Raw genomic sequence first — 15,404 nt, forward strand, 5'->3', positions numbered from 1 at the left:
GCAGGGGCCGCAGACTGAGGGCTAGTGATGGGCGGATACCTCCAGCGTGTGAAAACAATTTGCACAGGCAATGTGTGCATGCAAACCCCTCGCCAGGGAGCGCATGTCCGGCAGATAGGTGGCGGAAGTTTGGGTTGTGAGCAATGATTTAGATGAGAGGGTTTAAAGGGTGGAGGACTTGGCTAAAAAACTTGCAGGTATGGCGAATTGCCAGGGGCGGGATGTCCTCAAAATGGCCAATACGCCGCCCACATAACACTAGTGCATATGTACTCCATGCAGTGCGTGATCCTATACACACGCACACACTCAGCTGGAGAAAGACAGAGAAAAGTGCACAAAGAGATTTTATGCAGTGAACTTCATCATAGCTATCATTGTCATATCATTTCTACATACAGAAGGAGTTTTTAGGCGACTGGAATCTGTTCTTACACTATCAAAAACCCTAAATCCTTAAACCTAAATTCATATTTTAGTTATATCATAGGATAATATTACTGTCCAAAAGTTGGTAACATTTTTTGTTTTTTTATTGAGAGAAACCATAACCTTTTCATTCGCAAGACCACTGAATGTTGACCATCAACAAGACAGCACAGACCTTTAATCAAGCTATTGCATTAATACAACATTGTCTTCTACAATAGTGTAACTCCATATATGCAGGGGCGGACTTAAACCGATAAGTGGAATTAAGCCACAGCTTACTGCCCCGAGGAATCAGGCCCATCTTATATGTGCAAATGTAGTTGTCAAAACGCTTCCAGTGTGGTATTTGTGTTTTCTGGAGGAGGCGTCAAAGTTTGTGTGGGCAAAGGGTGGGTCCAGTAGGGGAAGTTTACCAATAACAACTAACAACAAGCCATATAGTCGACTACGCCACCCGGCTGAGATATACTGGGAGTACACAACAGCCCTATGCAAGGCACCAAGGTTCGTTGCCAAAGGCAATGGTGAGCATGTGAGATATTAACAAGGTATACAAATTAAGCGAGTTTATTTCATAGGACACGCTAAAAGACTGCAATCCTGCTTTAAAAGTTTCTACTCCTAAATGACAAAATGTCAACTGGTACAAACTTCAAAACAATTAACACATTCAAAAATAGAAAATTCTCACTTTCATACCACAACAGAACAATCTACTCCAAAAGGAGCCCAACCACCCACCCACACACACACACAGATTTAACTACTTGTAAAAAATAAAAATCAGCAGTCATATGCAACAACAAGAGGAACAAGTGGCCGACCAAGGCCAAATCTTACTTGCCTCCCAGATAATTCAAACACACGTTAATGAATGGCTGCTCATGAATAAAAACCTAAATAAAATAAAAAAAAACTAAAAATGGAACCCATACAAACAAAATTAACCAAAATAAGACCAAGAAAGACAAAGTTAAAACAATCACCCAACAAACACTAAAAACAAAGCAACAGTGCAGTCACATCACTGATGTACGTTAGTCTCCAATCAAGTTACTGGAAACCTCTGGATGTGCAATTACACCTGTTGGACATGTTTATAATACACTCATGAAGACACATAATAAACTTCCATCATACATACAGAGATAGAGAGATTTACCATGTAGCAATATGCATAGTCGCTCACCACGCAAGACCACGGCCACTAGAATGCTGATAACCAAAAAAAAAAAAAAGACAAACAAATAAAGTCTCTCCTTATAAAAAACAAACTATTTTTGACACTGGGAGACTAACCTGAAAAAGGCCTATCTGATAAAACAGAACAACAGGAGGATGCACCAACCCCTATCCCTTGTTCATAATGATGTACTTCCAGAAAGGTCCAGTACCAAGGATGATGCATCCTGAGCAATCAAGCCCTTCTGTTTTTATATTCTCAATGCCAACACTGATAGGTTAATAGGACTTAAACCATATTAACCAATCACAAAGGAGTAGGACACTGATAGGTTCACAGGCTGGCATGATATCAGCCAATCACACCTGGGCTATTCCTTACCAGACTATATTTTATTTACAGTGTGTTTTTGCAGCGTTGAACAATGTAACCAATCACAGACATATCTGTTGATTTTTTCTGAACGCAAGGTGTTTAAGTTAGAATCCACTCACCGCTCAAAAGTTTTTGTCCAGTGCTGAGCTCTGCAAGTTCACGAATCCTCTCATTAAAGTATAGATATGATGTAAATGAGAGATTTGTTGTGCAGTGCAGAGGGGTGCATTGATTAATGGGATGTTGTGAGATTGCGATAAACTGAAGTGTGACAAAATTTAGTGACAGTTTTCCTATCCGCGCTGGTGCGAACTGCTGCTCAAATAAATGCATGAATGTGATGACTAGTGATTTTCAGCATCAGGTTAAATAATTATTTGATGAATTTATCCAATCGACAATTTCTGAAGGTATAAATAAACTATAAACTATAAAGAGAGAGCAGGCAAAATAAGGGTTAGGCATAAAAGAGCACAGAGTTATTGTGTTGGGGCCCCATACCTGGAATTTGCTTAGGGCCCCCAAATCACTAAATCCGCCCCTGAATATATGAAATTTTAACCTGTGAAATGTTAGCATCCCGCTATCAGGAGGATAAATTAGATTATCATTTGAAAGCTTAAAATTAGATATAATTTGAAACCATTTTGAGATCGGACACTGTGTTACCATGGAAATGGTATTTTAAATAATTTTTGTGGGCTCCTCCCCCTAGTGGATGGTGTCAAGAATCATATTACAAAATTTATTACAATAAAACGTTTTTATAATCTTGACAAAACACATATTGTTGGAAAGGTCTGAGTCTCAAGATTTTATATTTAGTGGTTATTTTGTGATAGAAGTAAAACTGTGGCAGAAATGTATAAATTTCTTGACAGGAAAATGCATTAAAAAAATTCAGTTGAATTTGAATGTCACTCGGTGGCTATTTTTGGTATAGCACCTAAACAAATCTCACAAGAACCTCAATTTTTGTAATATCAACTTCAAATTCAGAACATAACTTAGTTAGACATATGGCTTTTATTTTATAGCAATTTTGGTTTCCAGAATATCTTGTAAAATATTTATTTTCTATAAAATATAAAAAATACTACAGTACATTTTCTTTCGGATAAACTTCTTTGTTTTTTTTAAATGCTTTCACTTCAGCGATAATCTCCTGATTGTTTTCTTTAAAAACAGACCAACCTTAGGTCTGTATTCCAAGGCTTTCATGAATTACAACCATTTAAGTTCAGAAAATGCATTTTCATGATCAAAAAGGGGGGTTAAAATAATATATATTATACATGTATTTTAATTTTTCTTGTCAACAAAAATTTTATTTTCATTGCCGTTTTTAATATTGACTACATTTGTGTTGGATGTGTTCGTCAAAAGACAGAAAAAAAAAAGTATTAATAATAACACCGCACCTTCACAATGATGGCCTGGATGTTTCCCATGCGCGTCTGTGCTGAGATGTGTTGCTCCACCGCTCTGCGGGACTCTCGGACCGTGAGCAGTATGCGTGTGTAGGAGATGATGATGATACCACATGGCAGCAGGTAACAGGCAACAAAGAGCACAGAGGGTGTAGGAGCGAGCAACTGAGTCGTGATTGGACCAGGCCCAGTCTATACAGCAAGCTGTGCCATAGGGTTCAGGACCGTACTGCCCCCAGTGGGTGAGGGGGGAGCATGCGAACACGAGTGCGTAGGCCCATGCGCATGCTATTAACACACGACCGTGCTCATAAGTGAACCTATTACCTACAGGTACACACATATACAATTTAAAGATCTTTTAAACACTAATTTATGCAGCAACATGACAAGTGACCATCTTTATGAGTGAGTCATTGAATTATTCTCTCAACCCAACTGAGCAGTGTTATAATACAATAATATGTTATAAATGAAATAAAAATCTAATTTAATTAAAGAAAAGTGACTTATGAGTGAGTCATTGAATTATTCTCTCAACTTAACCAATAAAGATTAATTCAGGAATGAAGCATCACTATTATATATAAAAAATATTATACAAGTATATAATATAAATAAGTAAATTCTAAATGAAACCATTTTCACTTGTGAACTTTCAGACTTTATTTAACATAACAGAAAATATCATGTAGGGTACCGTGAAGTGGATAGCAGACTTTGAGGCAGCAAACAGTGCTCAGAATAGTGAGAGTGGTCAGAGAGCAGATCCCGAACAAAACACCACAGAAGGCATAGATCACACACACTGTCCTTCCATAAAGCCATCTGCAAACAGAAAAAGCACTAAGTAAGAAAAAAGCAAGATCAAAGGATCTTCTTTGCAAAGTAGCCCTCCTCATTGGCATTCTTGTCAGCCAAATCACCTTTTTTAACATGCAGATATGTTTAATAACAGCCTTCTTCACTTGTGCCACTATACTATATTAAGAAAAAGCAAAGCAAAATTATTTATCTAGCACATTTCATACAAAGTTGTAATTCAAGTTGCTTTACAAAGTCATGATAAGGAGAAAGAAAAGTAAAAACTTAAAATCATGAGAATAAAAATAATACTTAGAATAAGAAATAGAAAGTATATAAATCAAAGCTCGATAAAATAGAACAAAAAAGTACCACATTAAAAATGTTTATCATACAACATCTCAACAAAAATTCAAGGATTGAAGTTTATTAAAACTACCATTAACTGCATAAGCCCTACAATACATGAAATTTCTGAAATAGCATTCCTTTTTCTCAACTGGTAGATCACAATGTTAGAAACTACAAGGTCAAGGGTTTAATTCCTTGGAAACATTTAACAAAAAAATAAAAAAAATTTGGGATAAAAAAATGTATCTGCCAAATACATACATTCAAATGAAAGACTGAAAACTGAATGTTATAAATGCATAAACAACAGTACATTGTAATTTACCAGCCTAACAAACACGGGCTAAACATTGTGTCAGTACTATCCACAAGACCAAGTGAGAGATGAAATTAGTGCCAAAATGTCATAGAGTTTGATTGGATACACATCCCCCAGATGTCCACAACAAAAGATATGTGTATCAAGTTTAAAAGCCTATTTTTTTTAAATGCACAATTACATGATTAGTTTGCATTTTTGTCCGCTGTCTTCAAATCCTATACCCCTACAAATGTGTGCTAAATCATTTCAAGGGCATCTCTATAAAGTACATTCTCCTTTTATAAAGGATGCAGGGTGTGTCTTCATGCCTACATTTCAAATACAGCATTATGTCACACCAGCTAGTGATTGCAATTTTCATTCTTAACCACAGTCTGGAATAAATAAAAGTTCAACCTCGATGGCTGTGGTCTGGATTTATGTGCGAGATGTGCTCTACATGTGGCACAGAGTCGCTCAGTGCAAAAGGAGCCATTGGATTCAGACTGTCTCCTGTATTCTTTCCATGTCTACACACAAAAAAATCAACCTTTACAGACTCAGACAATTCAAGGACCCCCAATATAAAAATGGAGAGGTCTTGAATCTCTTTGAATCAAGGTCCTGCTGTTGCAGTTACACTACAGGACTGCTTGCATGCTGGTTTAATAACTGCCCTCCCTCTCTCCTGTCTTTTATTTTTCTTTTTTCTTCTTGTTTTTGGAGTTTTTATTTCTTTGTGGTACCTGTGTGCGAGGCTTGAGGTGACCGCGAGGGGGTAGAGGCTGAGGGTCATGCCCAGGTCACTGATGGCCAGGATAACAATGAAAGAATTCGGCTGGTTTTAAGAGGTGCTTCTTTTTGTAGGACACATACAGCAGCATACTGTTTCCACAGAGCGAACAAACACCTGCAAGTCCAAAAATGTAAGATGAATTTGTGGTATATGATGTGGTGATAAGTTCCACAAGATCGTTTCTGAAAGTTCATTTTTCATCCACCAACACATTGGAACTGAACCACACTCTGGTTATAAATTCTTGCTAAAAGTAGAAGACTTGTATGAAATATATTTGGCAGTGCAGTCTGTAGTCCCAAAAGCCAGAAGAGAATTAGCATTTTGTAGTGATAGGATCCCTCAGGAGTTTTTAGAAAGGCAGTTTTTGATTTATTAGTAAAATAACATTAGATTTTCAAGCTTGTTCTACTACATAAATTACACATACTTCAAGTTTTGAAGTTTTGAGTTTTGAAACAGCTGAAACGAAACTTTGACTTTATGCTTGTGGAGTCTCTGGACTCAAAGCAAGTAATTTTCTGACAGAACTGACTTTAGCTCAGATGTTCTTTTTGCCAGATATTGCATGCAAGCCGGTGTGGAGAATCAAAGCAATGGGGTATATGTTTGAACGTCAACTGACCATCGGCTTGTCAGAGAAAGCGTTAACAGCAGTATGGGTAACGTTTTATAATAATTTTCATTAATGATGCATTAACAAATATTACATAATGCTTAACGGATCATTAGTTAATATGTATTCAATTAGCTAAAAAACGTGAGCTAATGTCAATTTGCTCATTATAAAGGAAAATAAAGGTTATAATAAAGGTTAAATCTGTTTATATGACATTGTTTTGATGAACAAATATATTCTCAAAAAAAAAAAAAAACAGATTTGTTTTCTCCTGTTGATGTATGATTCAAGAAATATATTGTTTAATGATATATAGTAGTATACTAATATAAGTGTTGAGGCAATAAAAACATGTTTAGACTGGGTACTGCAAAAACATGAAAAAATAATTAATAAGTTATTTGCTAAGATGTGTAAATAAGTCTTCACAACAAAGACCAAATACGTGACATTTACAGACTGATTATGAGTTAGTGAACATGAATTGGTTTGTGAAGAGCTTAAAATAACTAGTTAAGCTATTCTTCCACAACATTTGTAAATGTAAAAAAGAGCATTAGTTAATATATGAACTGAAGTTTAATGACATTTGTTAGCAAAAGTGACATTTAGAACAAATTGTATAATTTCTGTTAAAATCATGTGTAGATTTTTGAAAAAGTGCATGAGTGTATGAATTCAAAGTTTTAAGACATTTGTAAGCATTTCAATTTACATTAAATAATAATATGTTAATCAGTCATGTTTAATAAGTTTAATAGTAAACACCAACAAGCACATTGCCTCATATTTCTAGCTATGTGAATATAGATTAACTAATGATCTGTTAAGCATTATACAGTGTGTTTGTTAATGATTTACCAGTATTAATGAAAGTTAAAGTGTTACCATCTTTGGTATCTCCTTTAAAAACATCTTGAGTAAAACAGCTCTATTTTTAACAAAGCACATACAAAAGACCTGAACCAGAAGCAACACAACCTGTTTTACAGAATAAAGAATTTTGTTGCACATTTCCCCCATTTTTTCAGTGAATAATGTAATGGAAAACAAGGCACGTCTAAATCTTTTGATCGTGTCACATCCTGTCTAGAGGCCTTCATTTGATAACTAGTTAAGCTAAAATGGCATCTGAAAGTTGTGACTGATGTAGGTTTGTGTGTAAATGCATGTTTCTGAACAACTTTTTAAACTTCTAATTTCATGTCTAGGAAGGAATTTATATTGTAATAAGAGAGTAGTGGTATTGTATTGTGATCAGGTACTGATGCTTGCCTACAAGACGACCACTGGCGCAGCACCAATATACCTAAACTCACTAGTTCAAACTTATGCCCCCTCCAGAAGCTTGCGTTCTGCAAGTGAACTGCGCCTTGTGGTGCCATCCCAAAGAGGTTCAAAATCACTCACACGGACCTTTTACTGGACTGTGCCCAGCTGGTGGAAAGACCTCCCAATCTCAATTTGAACAGCTGAGTCTTTACTCATTTTCAAAATCATCTAAAGACACATCTTTTTTCGCCAGCACTTGACCAACTAATACTAGCACTCACCGTTATTTCTTTTTTTACTGTAGATCACTAAACTGTTATGCTGCCTCAGAAATCTGTCTGAAATCAGTTTTGTGAAGCAAACACTGTCTACAGTGTCTGATAGGGCAGTGAAGCAACCAGTCAAAAGCTTCCAAAAGCAGCCAGTAATAATTGTCCTTCATACAGTCATTTTATGAAAGTCCTTGTATGAAAGTGTTTGGATGGAATTTTACAGAAATGCATTTTGTGTATTAAACTATGCACCTGCCTTTGTTCTCAAATTAATATAAGAACACCTCTATTTATTCCAATTAATGAATCTGCACATTGATTCAGGTTGAGCTGAAAGAGTTAACTACAGTCTTTTCTTTCACAGAAAATGGCAAATTAAAATGCAATACCACTCTTCATTGCAGCATGTAAAAATAATAAGTATTCAGTTGTTGGTCTTTTTAAAATCATTTTATGAACTTTTTTTTTTAATTGAAAATCATGCTGTTCACAGATATCTCTAAATCATTCTGTTTTATAAAGCTGAGCGAGCAAGAGTAAACAAGAGGACAATATGCTTTGTAAAAAGCCAATTATTAAATTCTCAGAAATGGTGTTGTGTATGACAACTTTGTGGCCAGAAACAGGCCATTAGAAATAGCTTTATGTTAATGTAAGATTAGACTTTTTTTTTGATGTAACAATATTTGGATTGATATTATACACTGTAAAAAAAAAAAAAACTGTATTACCTATTCACCCTTTTCTATATCATATATAGTATAGACTCATATTGCATATATAGTATATTCCTTGCCTATCAGATTTGATTTTTATTAAATCGGATTCAGATTGGATAACAACAAACTGCCTCAGCTAGTTAGACTGATGAAAATCATGGTGGAAATTAAATCATAAATGTATATTTAGTCTATTAAGCAATCAGACAGAAGTTTTCACAGCAATCCCCCTTTAGATCATGATCATATACTGTCAGGAAATCTCATCAGATTTACACCGATAGTGTCTAAGCTTCAGATGTGCTCTGAGGGCCTCTGTTAAGAAACAGCACACACAAATGAAGGCTGAGATCTTGGTTTAATACCTTATAGTGATAAACATAAGTAATGCATGTTACACTGAGTTCTGTCATTAATAAAAATATACCATGATAAAATTCCCATGAAAGGGATCATAAACCTGGCAGGGTGGTCCTCTCAAGGTGCATTTCAGACTGACTGACATTAATCTCTCTTGGTAGTGTATTTACATTTTTTGCTTAATTATTTTTTTTATTGATCAGATCTAATACAACATTTACTTTTGGCCCTCGGCTCTCAATCAAGTTGAATTTTTGGCCCTTCATATTAAAAACTTAATTAAAAATAAGAAATTGTGTTAAAAATTAAAAACTGGGCACCTCTGATCTAAAGCTTCCACCAATGAATGTGTCTCACATTACTCTACTACTGTATTCCCACAAACTTTTCAAAAGTGCAAGAAAATGCTGAGATATGGATTATTGCAGTTTTAGTAAAGAAAAATGTCAAATTATCAGTCACACCCTCAGAAACTTTATTTTAACCCCATCACAGCAGTGTTAACTAGTTTAGTTACTATAACGCAAATTTAAAAAAAACAACAACAACAACAATATTTTGTTAAAACATTTTTATTCCCGAAATGCATTGGACAAGAGGAAAGGTACAGAGGCAATGTGAGTGAATAAAAGAGAGCGAGACAGAAGAGAGACAGATTAAAGAAGAAGGTCAGTGCTCTGTATGTCCAACTGAAAAAGTTAATTAGCATTTGGCACGCAAGTGTTCTGACACTCAATCCACTTCCATTGTATCTGCACCCAACACATCATGTCTAATTATTTTAATCACGCTGCAACGAGCTATGCACGGAACCATAATCATAAATAACAAAAGAAAAAAAAAAAATAGACCAAGGAAGATGGCAAGATGTTCTGTAGTGCTCCACAGAAGTGCTTTCACATAAATAATCAATGAACACTGCAGAGATCCACAGTGCATTTCAAATGAAACATTATAACACTTCAGCGTTTTCTATCAAAGCAAACTGAGGACAGCACATGAAAACCACTCTGAACGTGGAAACTGCCTACTTGTGTTCAAGCTTTGTGTGCAGGCCTAGGCATTACCTTCAGTTTGAGCATTCATCAAAGAGAAAGAATGTTTGCAGAGATCTTTGTTAGAAGGAGAATGAATGTCAGAGCACTTAAGATACACGAACACACACACACACACACACACACACACACACACACACACATAGCCAACACAAAGTATGTAGCATACATATGCACACGCAAAAAATGCACATATCAAATCTGCAATACATTTGATCCAGGATAGCAACTTTAAGTTTGTTTTTCAGACTGCCATAACATAAAGCATTACAGTCAGTTCACTTTCTATTTATGCAAAAGATTCTTTAGAAGGGACTTTGTATGCATTGCTTAGTGATCATGGCAGCAGAAACTAATCTTTTGTGCATGTATGCAGCCTTGATGAGAATAAGTTCAAAAACAAAAAAATAATAATTATTCTAAACTTTTGGCTGGACGTGTAAAACATTATAAATTAAACACATTTTTGCTTAGTGGGAAAATAATCTATTTATTTACATATTTTTATTTCATTCAGTTCATTATCTCCTAATATCCATTGGCGTCGTTTTTTTAGTAACATTATTAGAATATTTGTTTAGTACATTATTAGAATATTTTGGTTTCTGTACATATAAACACGTGCAGGTGCATAATGGTTGTAACCTTAGTACATTTTTTAATATTTAAAAAGTAGAATTTGAAGCACATATGCGATAAAAAAAGGAAAAATCAGCAGTAGAACACTTCTGCTTGAGTGACTGATTGTATAATTCAGTTCAGACAGTTGGCTAGATTAAATGTTCATTTTGCATGAGAGTTTTTAGTGAGGGTCATGTGTGCAGCCCCACACAACTGCATCACCGGCACTTAAACTAATCAAAAAGATTCATGTAAACAGCAAGTGAATTATTGCTGGCAGCCTACTGTAGACAAAACATTCAGTTTTACAGATATCAGACATTCAGTATCAACAAACAGTATGATTGATGAAGGCTAGGCTGATTAATAGATTTTATGAATGACTTAATTAAGAATTCAATTGCTAAATGAATGGTTAAATGAATCTATAAATTGTAGAAAGACATACAGTGCCCTCCATAAGTATTGGAACAGTAAAGACAAAATTGTTCTGTTTGCTGTGGAGTCAAGAAATCTACAAAACTACAGAATGCCACATTTTATTATTGGGTGATTCAACACAAAGAAGTTTTGCCAGCTAAGAAGATCAGCACTTTTAGGGTTTCATCTCCCTGTCTGATGTGAGCATAAGTATTGGAACAGTTGCCTCACAGGTCTTTCTAAGTGTTCAGCTGTGTCCTGTTACATTAATTCTTCAGATATTAAAAGCAGGGAATGTGCCATATCAGTTATATCCATTGCTTCTGCATTCTAAGTCTTGCATTCGATGATGACACACACAAACCAGGATGAAGACGAGGAAGCCGACTCTGAAAGAAAATCAAGCAATTTGGATTCTAAAAGAAAAAAGGGAGTCAATTTGAACTATAGGAAAAAACAAAGGGCATGGAGAAATCAAGAGTTTGGAAACTACCAGTGACATCAGCAAACAACAACGACCTGATCGGCTGAGAAAAAACAACAATAGTTGATGACAGACAAAATCATAAAAGCTGTGAAAATGAACCCTAAAATACATGTCTGTAAAATAACGAACAACCTCCAGAAAGCTGGAGTGATGCTCTGTCAGTCTACTGTCCGCAGGAGAATTTGACACAGAATTACAGAAGCTACACAGCAAGATGCAAACCTCTGATCAGCACCAAAAATAGAAAGGCAAGATTCTTCACAAATGTGAGCCAGTAGAGTTTTGGAACTGAGTTGATGGACCGATGAGACAAATTTTAACCTTTATCTAAGTGATTGGAAAGCAAACGTGTGGAGAAAAAAGGGAACTGTGAATGATCCTAAGCATACAACCTCATCTGAAAGGCTTGGTGGAGGTGGTGTCATGGCATGGGCATGCATGGCTGTCTCTAGAACAGGACCTCTTCATTTTACTGATGACTTAATGTATGATGGCAGAATGGCAGTAGCAGAATGAATTTGGAAGGGTACAAAATCATCTTGGCTACCAATATTCAAGAAAATGCCACCAAACTCATTAGAAAGCACTTCATATTGGATCAGAACAATGACCCAAATCACCCTGCCAATACACTCAAGGACTTTATCAGGGCAAAGAAATGTAAAATCTTAGATTGCCAATATCAATCTCCAGATTTAAATCCGATTGAACATTAATTTCACCAGCTGAAGAGGAGACTAAAGACAGAAACTCCCCAAAACAAGCAACAGTTGGAATTGGCTGCATTAAAGGCTGGGGAAAAGCATTTCAAAGCATAAGAGCAAGAGCCCGGTGATGTCTATGGGTTGCAGACTCACTGCTCTGATTGCATGCAAGGGATCTGCAACTAAATATTAGCTTTTAATCTTTTACATCTGCCTTAAATTCAACTGTTCCAATACTTATGCTCACATCAAATAGTGGGATGATCTCTAAAAGTGCTGTCCTTTTTATTTGGTAAAACATGTATGTGTCAAAATACCTGATAATAAAATGTGACATTCTGTAGTTTTGTCGCATATTCATCTTTTAATCATATTTGCAAATATCTTTACTCCACAGCAGAGAAAGCAATTTTGTCTTTACTGTTCCAATACTTATGGAGGGCACTGTATATGTATTGCATTTCTGTGTATATGTGCCTATTTATATTTTGTCTTGTCGCAAATTTCCCTGCATTCAAAGTGCAATCAGATTGCACAAAGAGCCCCAATTCCACAGGCTTGTTTGTGCCATTACCTGATTTGCAAAATTCCTTGAACATTAAAACAACACAGCCAAATGTGCAAACAGCACATTGCCTTCTTATTGAATTCCCCCAACAAACTCACAGTCACAAACCTAATCTGTATCACCTGCATGTGTTTAACAAATACATACCCCATCAAAAAGCACCCAGCTTCGGATATATAAACACTGAGAGTGCAGAACTGTACACCTGTGCACATATGTTAAGATCAGATCGGAGCAGAGTGCAGTCAACCCTTGCTTTCAGTGCTAGATGTATATGTGGATTAAACAGAAGCAAATGGAAAACCTGTAACTCTGTTATGGATCATAGAACAAAGTTGATGAGAATGCAGATGAAAAATTAAATGAATTCTCACTCTTACCAAAAAGGGAGTAAAATATGCCCACTGTGATGTCAGCAGCCATTGGAATGTTAGACTGGAAGGTGCTGTTGTCCAGTCCTTGCATCTGTAACACACACACACACACACAAAATCTAAAATAAATAAAATAATAATAATAATAAATACTTAAAGTCCATGTAAAGCTATATTAAATGTGTTCTGTTTTGTAAATTATTGCAACCAAATATGCATATACATGATGAAGGCATAGCTAGCTAGCAAACTGTAGGTGGTATATTACTAGGATTTTCTTAAGTAAAACACTGTAGTTAAGTACACTGTAAGTGCACATACTGTAAAATAAAGTGTAATAGATATGTCTGTTTCAGAAGACATATTATGGGTTTATAATGAATTGCCTCAATATTCTTTGAGTACATTTTGATGTATCTGGGAATGAGTCATGAAACGGTGCCATTTGTGTCACCATAACTTACTACTGATATAATTCACAGGATATTGAATTTAACTGTTTAATGGATTTGACTGGGTGCAAAAAAATTAAAAATGTGTAGATAAAGCATCTGCCAAATGCATAATCGTAAACACAACAGACCTTAGTCAAGGTATGGATGAAAACGAGGTTGTGCAGGATAGACTGCAGTCTTTACTGTGGTACGTACTGTAAAAAGTAACAGATCACATAATTTTCAAAACATGTAAAATGTTATGTATTTTTTGTATTTGTATTTTCTGAAAGTTTCTTTGGAAAGATGTTTTGTCAGCTGAAAAATGTGCATATTGTTAAACTATAGAGTACAAATCATAAAAGTACAAAAATTAAAAAATAAAAATGGTAATTGCGACATTATATATCATGTTGCAATTACCTGCACAATTGTGAGAAGCATTTTTTTTTTTTTTTTTAGCCTATGGCGGAAACAAGCTTCTATACGCTATAAAGGTTTATTAAAGTTGTTATTCACAGAGATGTTATTAATCCTGACATCTATACTTGTCATGTTCATTTGACCTGGCTTTTAAAACCAGTCTGAATAAAATCAAATCCTTTAACCGGTTTGGGAACAGAGCTACAGACAGAGGGAGAGGGAGATGCAGTAAATGTCTATGTGAAAATCTGCTGACAGTGCTACAGTATCCCTCAATCGCATGGCCTTATCTTGTACAGTTATTTCAAAAATCCATTTTCAGTAAATCTGGAGCACATAATAAATCTTTTCTCAGAATTTGTATTAGAAACGTGCAAGTATTTCCTTTAATCTCTTTGAACAGCCTGCCAGCTTTGCTGAGAGTAACAGCTGTGCATAATTCTTAAAAACTGTGTATATAGCCTTTAACTTTCATTAGGCTGATTGCCAGCCTCTTTGAATTACATCTGTATAAATATTAAATCTGTCTCCCTCTTTTTTTCTCCCTACCTACTTCCCTCAAACACACACATGCAGCATACTGATCAGCAGTGGAGCTAAAGGCTGAGTCTGCACACTCAAACGTCTCCAGAGATTGATAATCCCAGACCTACACTACGTTCTTCTATTCAAATCCATTCTATGAGTAAAAGATCTTTAATGTTTTATATATAAGCAAACAGACAGCTCTCCCTTAAGACAAGTCATCAAAGAACTCCATCAAACCTGCAGGAAAGGGGAAAAAGGCACTGTTTTACTGACGACCTAATATTTCCCAGCCACTGTCTTCCTCATTTGCACTGAGATACAAATACAATCTGAATCTCAAACCATGAACCTGCATCACATATCATATTCACCTGCTGCTCCATCAATACTGTAAAAACCTCGGCTTAGAAATGAAGATCAGTCAGCCAAACAGTCTTCCATTGATTACACACAGAAGGACACAAGAATATACATATGAATGCAGTGCCATTCACAAAGGAAAGATCTGAAGTCTCAGTCTAGCTATCTGTGATTTAATAAACGAGGGACCACAGTGCTGTCTTGTTCTGGGGGGAGTCTCCAGATATGCATTCATAACTCAATCTATATGTATTCTAACCTACTCTCTACAGGACATGCATCTATATCAGTCAGCTGCACTGAATCAAAATCCTTCTGTGTTCGAGGTTGGTTTTAACAAGAAAGTGTGTTTGTCACTTATGTGTGTACTGTTGTCACGTGCAGTATTCGGTCTGCTAATAAAATGAGAAACCTTCACCTCACGTCTCTCTGAATTTACCATGAGATCATAAACAACAGTTCTGAGGATATTCTTGGAATTTATGAATGAGGAAAAACAAGCGGTAAGTCTTGTGG

At 35.7% G+C, this 15,404-nt stretch overlaps 1 long non-coding RNA gene and 1 pseudogene across 1 annotated transcript; both read right to left on the reverse strand.

Annotated features, from left to right (window-relative positions):
• Positions 1 to 148: 148 nt before the first annotated feature.
• Positions 149 to 13,234, reverse strand: LOC122148904 (annotated as a pseudogene).
• Positions 1,082 to 1,950, reverse strand: LOC122148954. Its single transcript, XR_006162745.1, has 3 exons — positions 1,732 to 1,950; positions 1,595 to 1,647; positions 1,082 to 1,516 (listed from the first exon to the last, which is right to left on the reverse strand). It is a non-coding gene; the product is annotated as an uncharacterized LOC122148954 (long non-coding RNA).
• Positions 13,235 to 15,404: the final 2,170 nt, after the last annotated feature.

The sequence above is a fragment of the Cyprinus carpio genome, chromosome A20 (assembly GCF_018340385.1).
Source record: "Cyprinus carpio isolate SPL01 chromosome A20, ASM1834038v1, whole genome shotgun sequence".
Classification (NCBI taxonomy): domain Eukaryota; kingdom Metazoa; phylum Chordata; class Actinopteri; order Cypriniformes; family Cyprinidae; genus Cyprinus; species Cyprinus carpio.